Here is a 13,448-nt window from a genome sequence, read left to right on the forward strand (position 1 = left end):
ACTGCCCTGGGCCTGCTGGCCACACCAGTGCTGGTACAAGCCAGGATGCTGGTGGCTGTTTTGGCCACCTGGGCACACACTGGCTCATGTTCAGTTGCTATTGCTAACAGGCCCAGGTCCCTTTCCACCAGGCAACTTTCCAGCCACTCTTTCCTAAGCCTATGGTGATTTTCCGTTGCATTAATGCATTTTACACCTTTTTTTCTTTTGTGTTGCTGTTCGCATAAACTTCAGTCACACTCAGAAAAGGCAGTGGTTCAGCTTCTGCACTTGACTGACAAAAAGCCAGGTTTCAAATAGCGATCTACAGAGTAAATGACACACAGAATTTTCACCTGAATTTCCTATTAATGTTTGAAATAGGAAAATAGAAAAAAATAACTTGCTGTTTGACTGACTACTAACTACATCGATCAGTTGTCTGTCAGATCCATTACAGGCTAAGTAAAAAATAAAATATTCTTCCCTGAGAAAAATAAATGAGAACATGTCAAAATAGAGAAATCTAGGAGGAAGCAGAAGACCCTAAAGCAGTCTCACCACAATCTAATACTGAAGTCAGGACATGATTATCTCTCCTGTGGCCTTTTACGATCATGAAAACATAGTTCTAATCAAATAAGACAAAATGAGTATTTAATTACAACATGCATTTTTAAATGCACTTATTTCTACTTGGTAACAACAGCCTTCATAATAAAGCACACATTTTCCACATAATAATTTTCACCATAGTCACTGGATTCTTTCCAGTGGCTGACAAAAGTAAATGACAACTTCTGTAACTGCTTCAATGTAATATAACTAGCCTAACTTTTCTTCTTTTCTTTTGTGCAGAAAGATGTTTTTTTAAATGCTACCTTACCTTTTCACGGCACTTTTTTCCTCCTTGCCTTGAAAAATGTGGTTTTTTTAATTGTACCTAAGCACACAGCGAGGTAGCCAGCCAAACCCTCCTATGGGAGAGGGTACAGTATTAGCCACAGGAATCTCATTCAGAACCTGCATCGTGGATCAGATCTTGAACTGTATGTTATGATGCCCCAGCAGACACACAGCAGATCAGCCACTCCTCAAGTTTTTCACTTGTTTTCAATCTGCTGGAAGCAGATAACAAGGAGTAGAAAGTCAGTGTGCTCATTCTGCCAGGTTTCTGGCTCAGAATGCATTTGTTCATGCACAGGATTTTGGTGAAGAGAATGTGTGCAGAGATGTGTTTCTGATAGGTCACCCTCACATGGAGATCCCATGTATAAACATAGTTACGTTTACCTAGTGCTCCAAGAAGAATTCTCAAATGTTCATTATTACAGCAAGCAAGTCCAGCTTCAAAGCATCTGTGCCACCTGAGCAACACCTCTCAGCTGACTGTTCAATCCCTGATCTCATTGCTGAGCCTGATATTCTTCTGAAGGTTTTGCTCCATTCTCATGTACATCTGAGAAAGGCTTAATGTGTTTGAAATATTCCCTGGGGGAGGCTGCCAGCCTGAGGAATTACTGCTTTTAGTTCATCTTCCTTCTGGTTGGGTTTCATACTGGCAACATGGGACATTTTCGATGGGTGGCATAGCATTACATATTCTGGCTTGTCATCTTGGGGAATAGGCTGTAAAACTACCTCCCAGTGTTCTGGAGAGAGCACTCCCAGGCTTCTCACATGATCCCAGCACCTGGCTGAGACCTTTGGCATTCGTTCTTGAGGTATTTTTGGTCTCCAGCAGATGGAAGCGATTCCTTGTTTGCAGAGCTGGCAAGAGTCTGCTCTCTGCTAAGGGTGTTAGGAAATGAACAAACTGCCTTAAATTGAAGCTGCTAGAGAAGCTCCATTTTTTTTCTTAATTACAAAAAAACCCCACCCACATTGTAAAATTATGTTTTCACATAATTTGTTACACAATAGCTTTTTTTTTTTAAAATTTAGAAGTGCACTTTTTTCCTGTTGACATCTCACTTTGAAGAACAGTTTTACTCTGACAGATGCCTTAAAACCACCCATATTTTTATTTTTGAGATCTATATTTAATAGCTATGAGATCTGCCTTCACAGATCTTATTAGGAAATGTGTTTTGTTTGAAGATGATGCACGAATGTCAGTTCTTCTCAGACTCCCCACTAGCATTTAAATTTCTTACCATATGTTGACCTTATGGAAATGTTTTAGCACTGCAGAAATACAATACGGGCCTGAGAGGTTTGCTGGAGATAAGTGAACTAACTAACTTGTACATAGGCTAATGCAGAAGATATCCTATTACAAGAAAAGCTGTAGTGGTGTAGTGTCCTTAGTTAGAAGAAGAAAATAAAGATACTTATTTTAGGCTTTGTCAGAATGTTGATGTAGTTATTTGTGGCTTTTGGGGGAGGGTGACAAGCAGTGGAGGATTAAGCTATCATAGTAACATAAGATGATAATTACTGTTGACATATACCCATTAAGCTCCATTAAGAATCACCGTTTGATCTATTTATTAACAATAAAGATGAGTTAAGAACTAGCAGATAAAAAATCATGTGTACAGGGATGCTTGATTCTACCAGGCTGCATTAAGAGAAAGAACGTAAACTGCATGGATTTGAGCAAGGGACAATGTTAGATCTTGATTTCTGTAAGCTTGCAACTCTTACAGTTTAGCTTCATTTGCATCATTATGTAGTTGGCTTATATGCTGCTTTTCCTCTCAGGAGGCTCCTGTGCTGAAGAACAGATCGTGCAATGCAGCACTGCCAGCCCTTAGCTGGCTCACGAAGTCAGTTGTGGCCTTGTGTGACCATGTGGTGTCCATGTGGGAGATGCAGCATCACTCTGGGGAGAGGAGAAGAAAAAGCATGTGCAGAACTGTGGCATAAAGCAAAACAACCACAACTCACAGATGGCATGGCAGCAGTAAAGAAAACTGAGCTGAGGTGAAATGTTCTGATACTTACAAGAAAAAATCAAATCTGTCCAGTCACAGATCTCAGTCCAGCTGAGTTGCAAATGAAGAAACTAAGTAACAGGCAGATGTGAAGGGCTCAGCTACCAGCAGCTTTTCTTTCTGACAAGTATAGCCACATTTACAGTAAGGGACAAACCACCAAGTGACCAATAGTAAAAGCAACTTTTTGGGTATGACTAGGAAACAACCCCAAAAATGTGCAACCGCTCAGGAACTGAAGTGAGCTCAGTTACAGCTAAACCCAAGACACTGAAGTACATTGCCATGAACATCCATTTCCTCTAGTCCTTCCTACCTGTCTAGACATCCTGAGGACAAATGTCCCAAAAGAATACATAGTACTTTTTGTATAGGACTTTCATTTTTTCCAAGCACGGACAAAGTGTCAATAAGAAGACTGATAAAGATATGATTTTTCAGTGGCAGAGGACACTTGGTAATGAGTGTGTACAAAGAGCTGCGAGTTCAGCTTAGCTTTTGATCTTAACCAAATGAAGAACTTACCAACCTGCCCAGGAAATCACTAAACATACTATTTTATCATAACTTAGGAAATTCCATGTTTTACAGAAAAAAGGACTGGCCGGGTAGTCTTGTTGTCCCCAAAACAGGGTTTCCTTTGCTCCAAGATGGGTTTTTTCTTAGCTGTAAGAGCTGTGTGTACATTAAGATACAGGCATTTGCATTAGCTGTCATGCCTTGTCAACCTCTTCATTTCAACTCCCCTCTCTGTTGAGTATCACTTGTTACCTGGGAGAAGAGACTGACTCCCCCTCACTCCAGCCTCCTTTCAGGCACTTGCAGAGAGCAAGGTCTCCCCTCAGCCTCTTCAGGCTGAACCCCCCAGGTCCCTCAGCCGCTCCCCATCACACTTGTGCTCCAGCATCCTCACCAGCTCCATTCCCTTTTCAGAACTCGCTCCAGCACCTCAAGGTCTTGTCATGAGGGGCCCAAAACAGATCCCAGGATTCGAGGTTTGGCCTCACCACAGGAAGAGAGATATATTGCCTTCTTTAGTCTTATGCCACAAATGCTGTGCCAGCCTGTCCCCAGAAAAGTGCATGCAAGTAAGATTGTGGAATTCAGCTTTTAGAAGTAAAGAGCCAGGCTACATTCTGGCCCAGAGGTCAGACGTGGAGAGTCTAGCTGTATGCAGTAGAACAACAACTTCTTTCCATTGCACCGACAAAATCCCACCTGGATGTGTTGGGAAAGCAAAGCCTCTCTCACAGTGCAAACTAGACTGCAACCCCCAAGATGAGAGACCTTTGGCCCCAAATCACTGTATTTGCTACTACATGTTTTAGTTCAGTGTGCTGGGAGCATCTTGATTTAACACCTTATTTCAACTACCAAAGCCAAGCCCATTAAATCCTCCTTTCTGCGAAGCAGTTTTGCCTGTTTACCCTGTGCCCCCACAACTTTTCTGGCAGGAAATCAAGAGAAGTCTGAAAAAAATGCCTTTTCTGAGTGGTCGCATATCACACAACTAGAATTTAGTGCTTCCCATCCCAAAACAGCTAGAAGGCCACAGCTTTCCACCTAGCACTCACACACAATTCAGACAGATACTCCTTTCAGTATGGGATTAGCAACGCCTAACTTGTTATTGAATTTATCACGTAAATGACTCTTGAAAACCGCCAAGCAGCCAATTATGGAGAATGTATCTGATTAACAAAGGTCATATTAGAAACTTGCACAAGTAACTAATCCCATCAAATGTACAGTACATCAATAAGCCCACAGACCGGTGAGCAGTGTTTTCCAATTAAGTGAAACTGTTTGACCTTCTGAACTACAAATAAACTGCCAGAGCTGCTCTGAGGGACTTTCAATGCAACGCTATGCCTCACAACTCAGACACACTTTAAAAGTTCATCTGGGAACGATCTGATGGTCAGGGTGAACTTTAAACACTCATGCCTTCAGAAAAGAGCATCCTCCAATTTCTGGGGTGTTGGCAGAGTTGCACCCAGTAGAACAGAGTGTACCGCAAAAAAATACGGCTTGGGTGTCATGTCCGTTGGTTGAGCTGCATTCACCTGAAATAAACCTCTCTGACTCATGCAAACACTGAGAAGAAGAGAACTTCTTGTGGCAATAATAAGAAAAAGTAATAATCTATAAGGCTTTTAAAACCCAGTTAAAACTGGGTGGTTTTGCGTATCAGATTCCTATGCAGACTCTCAGTGAGAAGCCTGGCTTTCAACAGAGAGGGCTCAGTCGACAGAGGTAGTGACTACAGTTACCTACATGCTCCTCAGCTTTGCTTCCTTGTTTCATAAGCGCACTGCCAGTTCCCAGGGACAGATTCCTTGCTTTGGATGGCATCAGCACCCTCAACTTGGCCCCTGAATACAGACACAATTATGCCATTAACATCAGGTTCTAGGGTTTTAAAGGCACTTCAGATCCTGTTAGCTACAGGTTTTTGAAAAACAGAACAAACCTATATGTGGTACACCTGCAGTAAGATACAGAGGGATGGGTGGCTCTGCTTTGTGCTGGGAAAAAACAAACCCACCCAACCAACCAAACCAAAAAGCCCCAAAACACACTGATGGCACCAATACTAAAGGAATGACTATGACAAGTATTTCAACACTGGTCATTATGTATGCACATAAAATAGTGGAGTCTGTGTACTTAGTGCTTCCAGGTGAAATCTCCCAGGACAATAGCTTAGTGGAGCTTCTTCCTAAGAAAGGGATCTATTTTCAAATATGCACTACTTGTACATTTACAGGCATGTTTTGTTAAAAAAAAAAACAAAAACAAAAACAAAAACACAACAAAAAAACACACTTGCTGTTAAGGTCCATGAACAGAGCAAATGGTATATATCATATGTCAACAAAACTATCTTGGAAAGCTGTAAACGTGCAGAGGCAGGGGGGCTCTGCATTTTTTAAAGTACAAATATTCCCACCCGTAACTCATGAATGGTTAAGCAACTCTAGCTGAGCACAGCAGAGAGATGGAAAAATGTCAGCTTTGCTTGGAAGGAAAAAGAAAGTATTGTCAGAAAGTTCAAGCACTGAAAAATAAACAGCTGCCTTTTTTTTTTTAATTTACAAAATTGTTACACACTTCACAGGGGATCACACACAGTAATGTATCTTCAATGATGGGGCTGCAAACATCCTCCTGTAGAGCAGCCACATGCATGTGAAGTGGAGCATGATGTCCTGTGCTCAATGCCGCTATGACACTCTACCGCTGTTTCAGAGCTAGACATGAAGAGAAGCATATAAAGAGCAGAAATTAACAAAACACAGCATGCTGCAGGTAAATTACAGACCATTAACTTGCTTCTCTGCTTTGCAGCTTGTGCTTTGACCCAAATATTTTTATCTTTAGCTTTCATATTAAGGCTCCCATTTCTGTTACCCACATCAGAAACAGCAAAGTACTCAAGAGCCAGAGGAAAAGAGAAGTGTAGGAAAACCCCATGAAGGCTGAGGGACAGTCTTGTCCCATGTTGTTGCCTTATGCTTTTTTTTTGCATTAGTGGAAGTTGCAGAAAAGTAAGGTCTGAAACAGAGGAGTGGCAGTAGAAGTTAAAACAGAAGAGCAAAGGTTCAAGCTACATTCTGACCTACTGGTTATGTCCTTTGATTTATTCAATTAGGGTGATAAGATAAATGGGATATGTTAAAAATTGGACTGATGGAAGTATGGGTTCTAGCTGCCCTTTCAAACAGAGCCGTGCTGTTGTAATCTGTCCCTTAGGGAAGAACTCACCAGTTCAACAGCAGAGCCAGTCATAATTTCCATAAAACCTCAAGATCTGCAGGATAGCAGGCATGGTCCAGCAAACATAAGCAAAAATACTTCCCCTCACACTGCCTTCTAGGTATGCACACTATTGAAGTGTTTACTGAAGGATGCACATTAATTAGTCTGACAACAATCAAACCCATTTTGTTGTAGCTTCTTCACAATTAATGTGTGATGAAGAAGGGAAGCAGAATTGTAAATCAGGAAAGTATTTACCTGGTACTTAAGTGCAATGGTTGTGCTTATGGTTTGTTTCAGTATTCCCACTAGGTACAACACATCTAATTCAGACTTTGAAATGTGCTAATAAGAACAAAAGGATTGTTGGTTGTTGTTCTTCCCATGACCCTCTTTTATTGTATTCAGTGAGAATGAAAAAATGAAAGTTGATGTGACTGAAGAGCAAAGGCTGAAATATTCTTTTTATACTAGCCAGTCTACAGACTGATCAATCTTTCTTGAATGAAATCTGGTTGCAACTGGAGCCCTGCTCTAGGAATGAATGGAGCCAGCTCGCAGGGCTGGGGAGAGCCTGTAGAATAAAAGTCTGGAACACTGGAAACTTGCAGGTGTTATTCAGAAGTTGTGGTTGGCTGCTCACTGCTTCAAACAAGAAATATCATCCTACAAATCACAGAAAACCTCTCAATTTGATGAGACTACAGGCCTAACACTAAGCGAGTAGGGTCTTCTTTTGTGAGGACTCCAGAGCTGCTGGACAGTCAGGAAAGAAATTAGAGAATACACAGATTTTAGAGAAGCAAAAGATACCTCCAGCTCATCCTTCTACCTGTACACACGTCATCAGGCTGTTGAGCTCTTGTACCTTCATGTTACTTCTAACACAGTAAAGGTTGGAATCGGGTTCACCTGTGGGTCTCCACCTGCCGCCTTCTGACTGCTTTTGCTCTTGAAATTGGAAATAATTTAACTTTCCTAAGCTGATGGGAATTTAACCCCAGCAAAACATTTAATCTCATACCAAAGAAACATTTAACAAGCATGCTAACCTGCTGTGAACCTTCTTTGTTACTACACAGATGTCTATTTTCAGCTTCAGCTGTGATCCTGGGCAGTTCTGTGGGACAATTTCCTAGTTTCTCCTTTATTCTAAAGGCAGTTTGGTTTTTGAAATATCACATCCAACAACAATTCCATCTAATAACAGTGTCAAAAATACTAATCTGTTTCTTTCATTTAGCTATAATACTTAAAATTAATGAGATTTTGAGATTCAGTGCTGCCCAGCAGTATGGTTTAAAGAAAGGGCTTTTACAGTTTATTTCCTTTGCCATTAACTATAATCTTTCCTGGCAAGCGGAACTTGTTAACACAAATCTCTTACTTGATTTTTACACCATGCTAAGCCTTTTGACAGCTTCATCAAAAACTGGTATCTCCATAGTTAACAAAATAAATTACAGACCTGAGTAATTTTTACTTGTCTGTGTGTGGACTGACAGGAGCTTAACCCTTTGCAACCCACATCTCACCAAATGATTCCCATAATTGCTGCCTGTCTCAAGGAACAGAGACATGGGTAAATTCAATTATTTGAATTTCTTGAGCTGACGGATGAGCTACTGCTGGCTTCTGTTTGGGGGGTTTTTGTCTGCCTTGAAAATATACATGGTGGTGTACATGCTACTTTGTACCTGTTAGAGCTATTTGTTCAGCAGATTGCATCAACCTTTGGTAAAGCAATGTTTCCTTTCAGAGTAGCAATGCAGTTTCTTATTCTGGTGCTTGTCATTTCGAGGGTCCACCCAGGAGAACTTTCTACAGCTATGAATTTGGCCTTTTAAGACACAGTGAAGCAGAACTTTAATCTTAAGTAAAAGTGCCACAGATACAACATAGGATTCAGAAGTCCTTTACCTAGAGAAGGGAAATTCAGATTTTGGGGTAGCTGTGATACACTGGGGACTGTCCTAAGAACATTCAAAGTTTGTTGTTTGTTTTTTAAAAAAAGAGCTGGTATAAGCTCAGAGTTTATACTGACTATGCACTGGGTGCTACAGAGACTAACAAAATACATTTATTCCCAGGACCATGCCTGGTACAGTGAAGTTTTGCTAGGTGTTAACTCATTTCCTTTCAGCAGACCCAATACTGAACCCAGTGCTTTGGTTTTAATTTCAACCACATTATATTTCTACAATCAAAATAAGACCTTCAAAAAAGAATTATTTTTTTCATTTAAACAAAAATGTTCACTACAGTACATGTAAAATTCTCCAAAACATTTCTAATTTTTCAGGAAAGATATTATCAAAAGTGAGATTTGATGAAAATAATCAATTTAGTCTATATAGCTTCTTCTAATTAAATCTGTTTCAGGGGAAAATTTCCCCTATATTTCTGTCACAGTTTCCTCAATGATATCATTCTCCACTCAAACCTTATTTGAAATATCTCCCTAAAGAAACAAAGCCATCAACTCCAAAGCTGCTCCTTTATGGTGGCATTTTCCCCCTTTTTTCTTTTTTATAGTTACCTTGTTATTACACTGTTTTTTCCAATAGTTTTTGGCAATTATTTTTTGAATATTTTTATAATTTTAAGTTGCTATTAAAGATGATATACTGAAAAGCTAACTGGCTAGCACAGTCTCCTCTTCCTGTGACACAGTTGTTCATTGTTCAAATGACAATTCAGAGAGCACCAAGATAATCCTAATTAGTGGACAATGGACAGAGAAGAAAAAACGTGACTTTCTCAAATCAAATTTGCATCCTGATACTGTAAAGCCATGCAGCGTATATTGCCTATTAAGCTCCAAATATCTTTGAGAAAAATATTCAAACATTCCTTTTTAAGAAATCAGCTGGCTTGATCCAGCCTGTTACTTGGTTTACCGCTTATGCACTTGAGGACAAGCTAAAGAAATCACTCTCATTGCCTTTCCAGAGGAGTATATTCATTTGTATTTACATTTCTCAAAAATCCTTTCTTAGGAATTCATGTGAAGAACAATCTCTTAAAGTTCCCTGTATTAAAAATGATTTTCAAAGACAGAGCAGGAAATAGACAAATATACCCTAAGACTCTGCAGCTATCCAACACCTTTTAAACATTGTGAATGCTGGAATACATGAGAAGGAACATCATTTGCACAAACTATTGCACTCTGGCTCTCTTCAGCTCTCTGCAGACAAGACAGTAGACACACTGGCTTTTGATCAGTCTCGAGGTCTCTGGAAATCCTCAGGTGAATGAGCGCATCACCTCCACTCCTCTTGAAGCACCATGTGCTGAAGCAAGCCGCAGTCTAAGACTAACTCAGGTCAATATGATTGACCTGAAAAAAATGGGAAGTTTTGCTGTTTTCCCACTCTGGATCAGAAGAGTGTCTTTGGAGAGGTGTTCATTGAAAGGGATGCTTTCTACAAAGACTCTGGAGTGTTTTTTGATCAAATGCCTTTGCACATACGGTTGGATAAAAACACGAAAACAAAAAAGAGAAACAGGGAAGAAAGGAAATCTCAGCAGCTGAATAAACTCCCAGTTGTAGCATTTAATAATGCCAACCCCTTCACTGAAGGCCCTTTCTATCAAGTGACTTTCCTTCAATACAGTAGGTGGTGAGAGGATATGAGAAAGAGCTCAGACAACGTGATGATTCTCCTCTCACTTACACAAGCACTCCACAAGTCCATCAGCTTTAGTGGACCTACTACTATTTTTATAGCCTGCTTTCCTGTGAAAGAAAATCCTATGCACCAGCACCTGCCTGTATCTCTGTGAGTGCTCCTTCCCCAATAACATCAATTTCAGTCCCAGACTTGAGAAAAGGATAATGAATTTAATTTTTGTAAGTTTAATGAAAGTAAAATGCACCCTGAATCATCTGACACGTGGTAGTGGTATGATCAAGAGAATGGACTGTGATTCTGGTCCCTGAAGTGCTTGCAGGAGGCTCTGGCTCACTTTCAAAACCTTCTCCTCCCTCCCCACTTCTCCCCTGCTGTTGGGAAGCATTAGTAGGTCATGCATGCTCTCAGAACTTGAGACTCACCTTCTCTTCCCAAAAGCTTATGTGCTTTTCTTTGTGCTGTGATTCAAGTTACAGAAACAATTCCACCTCCCAGATCCAGTTCCTATATGCAGACATTCAACTTCTCCTTTGTCTGTGCTCCCTGAAGTGGCAGTCAAATAGCACATCATTCAGCTATTTTCAGAGAAAAAGAAGAAAATAAGAAAACAACTTTGAGCTTTTCTCCCAAAAGGCTACACTGAAATCTAACGAGATGCAAAACAGCTTGTTGTGCATTACTATACAGAGATGAAACATCATCTGTGAGAAAATAATAATAGTCACAGCTAAGGTGACTGTTCAAATGCATGTTGTGCCAGTAATTAAGACAGCACAGCAATTTTAAGAGATTTTTTTTTTTTTTGGAGTTCCCTTTAATACAGGGTAAAGCTTTCTTCACTTACTACCTGCCCATAACAATATTGTCACTCAAGGCCATGGAGATTATGTTGAAACATCAGGAGGAAATCACTCAGTGCTGACTCTGCAACAGAGCTTGAAAATAAGAAGTATATGAAGTGGGAAGAAAGGATTTATTGTTTCGTTAGTCCTGAAGCCTGATACTCTGAAGGCTACAAGAAAAGGACTCTCTGCTCTTCCTCCATAACATCAAGCAGAATGAAGCAATGACCTCTGGACTTCAAACACTGTATTACACATGTTGGGGAAAATATGGCTGCATGTCCTTTAACCCACATTGGGTCAGTTGACATTATGGTCTCGTCAACATCAATACAGCTGCTCAGTTTATCAGAGACCAGCTAATAACCAAATTTAACAAATCCATATTTTAATTAATTGAGCCAGTCACTGAACCTAGGAATCAAACTACCCAGAACTGTTTTGTAATTTTGCTGTGATGAATGAAAGAAGAATCATCCCTGTTTTCTCAGCAAAACCCTTCCCGTGCAAGTCTGTCTGTGCCTTGCACATTTTGAGCTCTGCATTCAAGTATTTGTAGGGTATTTTAAAAGGTGCCAGAGCCAAGCTCTACTCCATAGTGCCAGGACCAGAAACAGCAGCTCAGAAAACGCATTCTGGACATCAGGAAAAACATATTACCCAGGAAGTGGTACAGCCTTGGAAGAGATCACCAGAGAGGTGAAGGGTCTCCATTCATGGTGGTTTTGAATATATGACAGAGTTACAGCTGCCTTCATGTCATGTTGGTGACAGTGCTGCTCTGTGCTGTACACAGGAGGCCTCTCAGAACCAATATTTCATGGACCCTAGCTCTGTGTATTTACATATTATCCTAAGGGCAATCCTGAATTAGAGACAGGCAGAACAGAAGAGCATGGACACCTCATGGAAGAGCACTAAACAGTGTACTCAGCTGAACCTCCCAATATAGTCAAAAGGAGGTCTTCTCTAGGAGATAGTCTGGTCCTTAGGTAGACAGAACCATGCTCCAGGAGTGCTTTTCTCTTTTTTTTTGACTACGTAGTGATGTAATAAATTTTGACCCAAAATTAACTTGAATAACAGAAATATATTCCCTTTGGGTGATCTTGTGGCGTTTCTAAATCGAATGGCACTCCATATAACATTTCAAAGGGTGATATTCCGAGGTCTGCTCTTGGCTGGGTCCTTATGTTTAACAGTGCTAGGGGCAAACATTTTACCCATGACATCTTAGTCTCTATCATTCATTTAGTAAGCTGCTTTTTTATCTCTCCCATTCATTCGTTCGACCCTTCCCGAGCTTTGTGGATGCCATGGAGTATGATACTGCCAGTCAGTACCTAGTGCCTGAAAGATTTCTGTAATAATTCTTGATGCAAAATGTGGGCCCCAGTCGGAATCGATAGCTTCGGTTATTCCATATCGGGGAATTATTTCTTCTAACGATATTTTTGCTACCGTAAGAGCAGTGGCCCTAGTTGTTGGAAATGCCTCCACAAAGTGCGGGAGATGGTCTACAAGCACCAATAAATAGCAGTATCAGCCGACCTTTGGTAACTCTGTAAAAATCAATCTGTATTCTTGGGAATGGCCGGTATGTGAGTTCCCTTCCACCGGGAACTCGTTTCCTTATTTGTTGTTTATTTACTTTCTGGCATGTAAGGCACCCTTCAACAATACTTTTTGCTATGTTATATGCTCCTATGCAAGCATATTTTGTGGCAAATTGATCTACTAATGCTTGCGTTCCCCAATGTGTAGTATCATGTAACTTGTTAATTATACTGACTGCAGTTACTTTTGGAACTACTTCTCTCCCATCTTCTAATCTCCATTGTTCACCTTGCTGCTTTGCCCCTAGTTTGGTTAGCTTTTCTTTTTCTACAGTACTAAAGACATATATATTTGAGCGTGGACGGCTAGAACACTATCTGTCTTTTAGCCCAAGACAAGTACAGGGAATAGCGTCTACGTTGAACTCTTTCCAGCACTCATAGCAAGGGAAATCGTTTTCCCGTTCTGTTCCTTGTCCGCAATTAGGGCAATTTTCTCTTAATCTCTTTGGATCTGGCAGCTCACAAGTCAATCCTTTAAGATTTAATAAGGCCGCCCTTTTTGCTTCTTCATCTGCAAGGTTATTGCCCCTAATAATGGGATTCAGGCCTTTCTGGTGTCCCTTTATATGAACCACTGCTATTGCTCTAGGTTTTCTTATTTCTTGCAAGATTTGTGTGATCAATTCCTGACGTATTAAGTTTTTCCCTTGGGAATTTATCAACCCTCGT

General features: G+C 40.5%; 1 long non-coding RNA gene across 2 annotated transcripts in view; it reads right to left on the reverse strand.

Annotated features, from left to right (window-relative positions):
- Positions 1-2,452: 2,452 nt before the first annotated feature.
- Positions 2,453-13,448, reverse strand: part of LOC135579373 (uncharacterized) — a 56,132-nt gene continuing 45,136 nt past the window's right edge. Inside the window, exons 4-5 of one of the 2 annotated variants that reach the window (XR_010472332.1) lie at positions 10,741-10,893; positions 2,453-2,806 (exon numbers count right to left, since the gene is read on the reverse strand). This is a non-coding gene — a long non-coding RNA (uncharacterized LOC135579373). Of the gene's footprint in view, positions 2,807-5,635; positions 6,173-10,740; positions 10,894-13,448 lie in introns of those variants that run through there. The other variant, XR_010472331.1, reaches the window with a different exon arrangement.

Source organism: Columba livia, chromosome 4, assembly GCF_036013475.1.
Source record: "Columba livia isolate bColLiv1 breed racing homer chromosome 4, bColLiv1.pat.W.v2, whole genome shotgun sequence".
Classification (NCBI taxonomy): Eukaryota; Metazoa; Chordata; class Aves; order Columbiformes; family Columbidae; genus Columba; species Columba livia.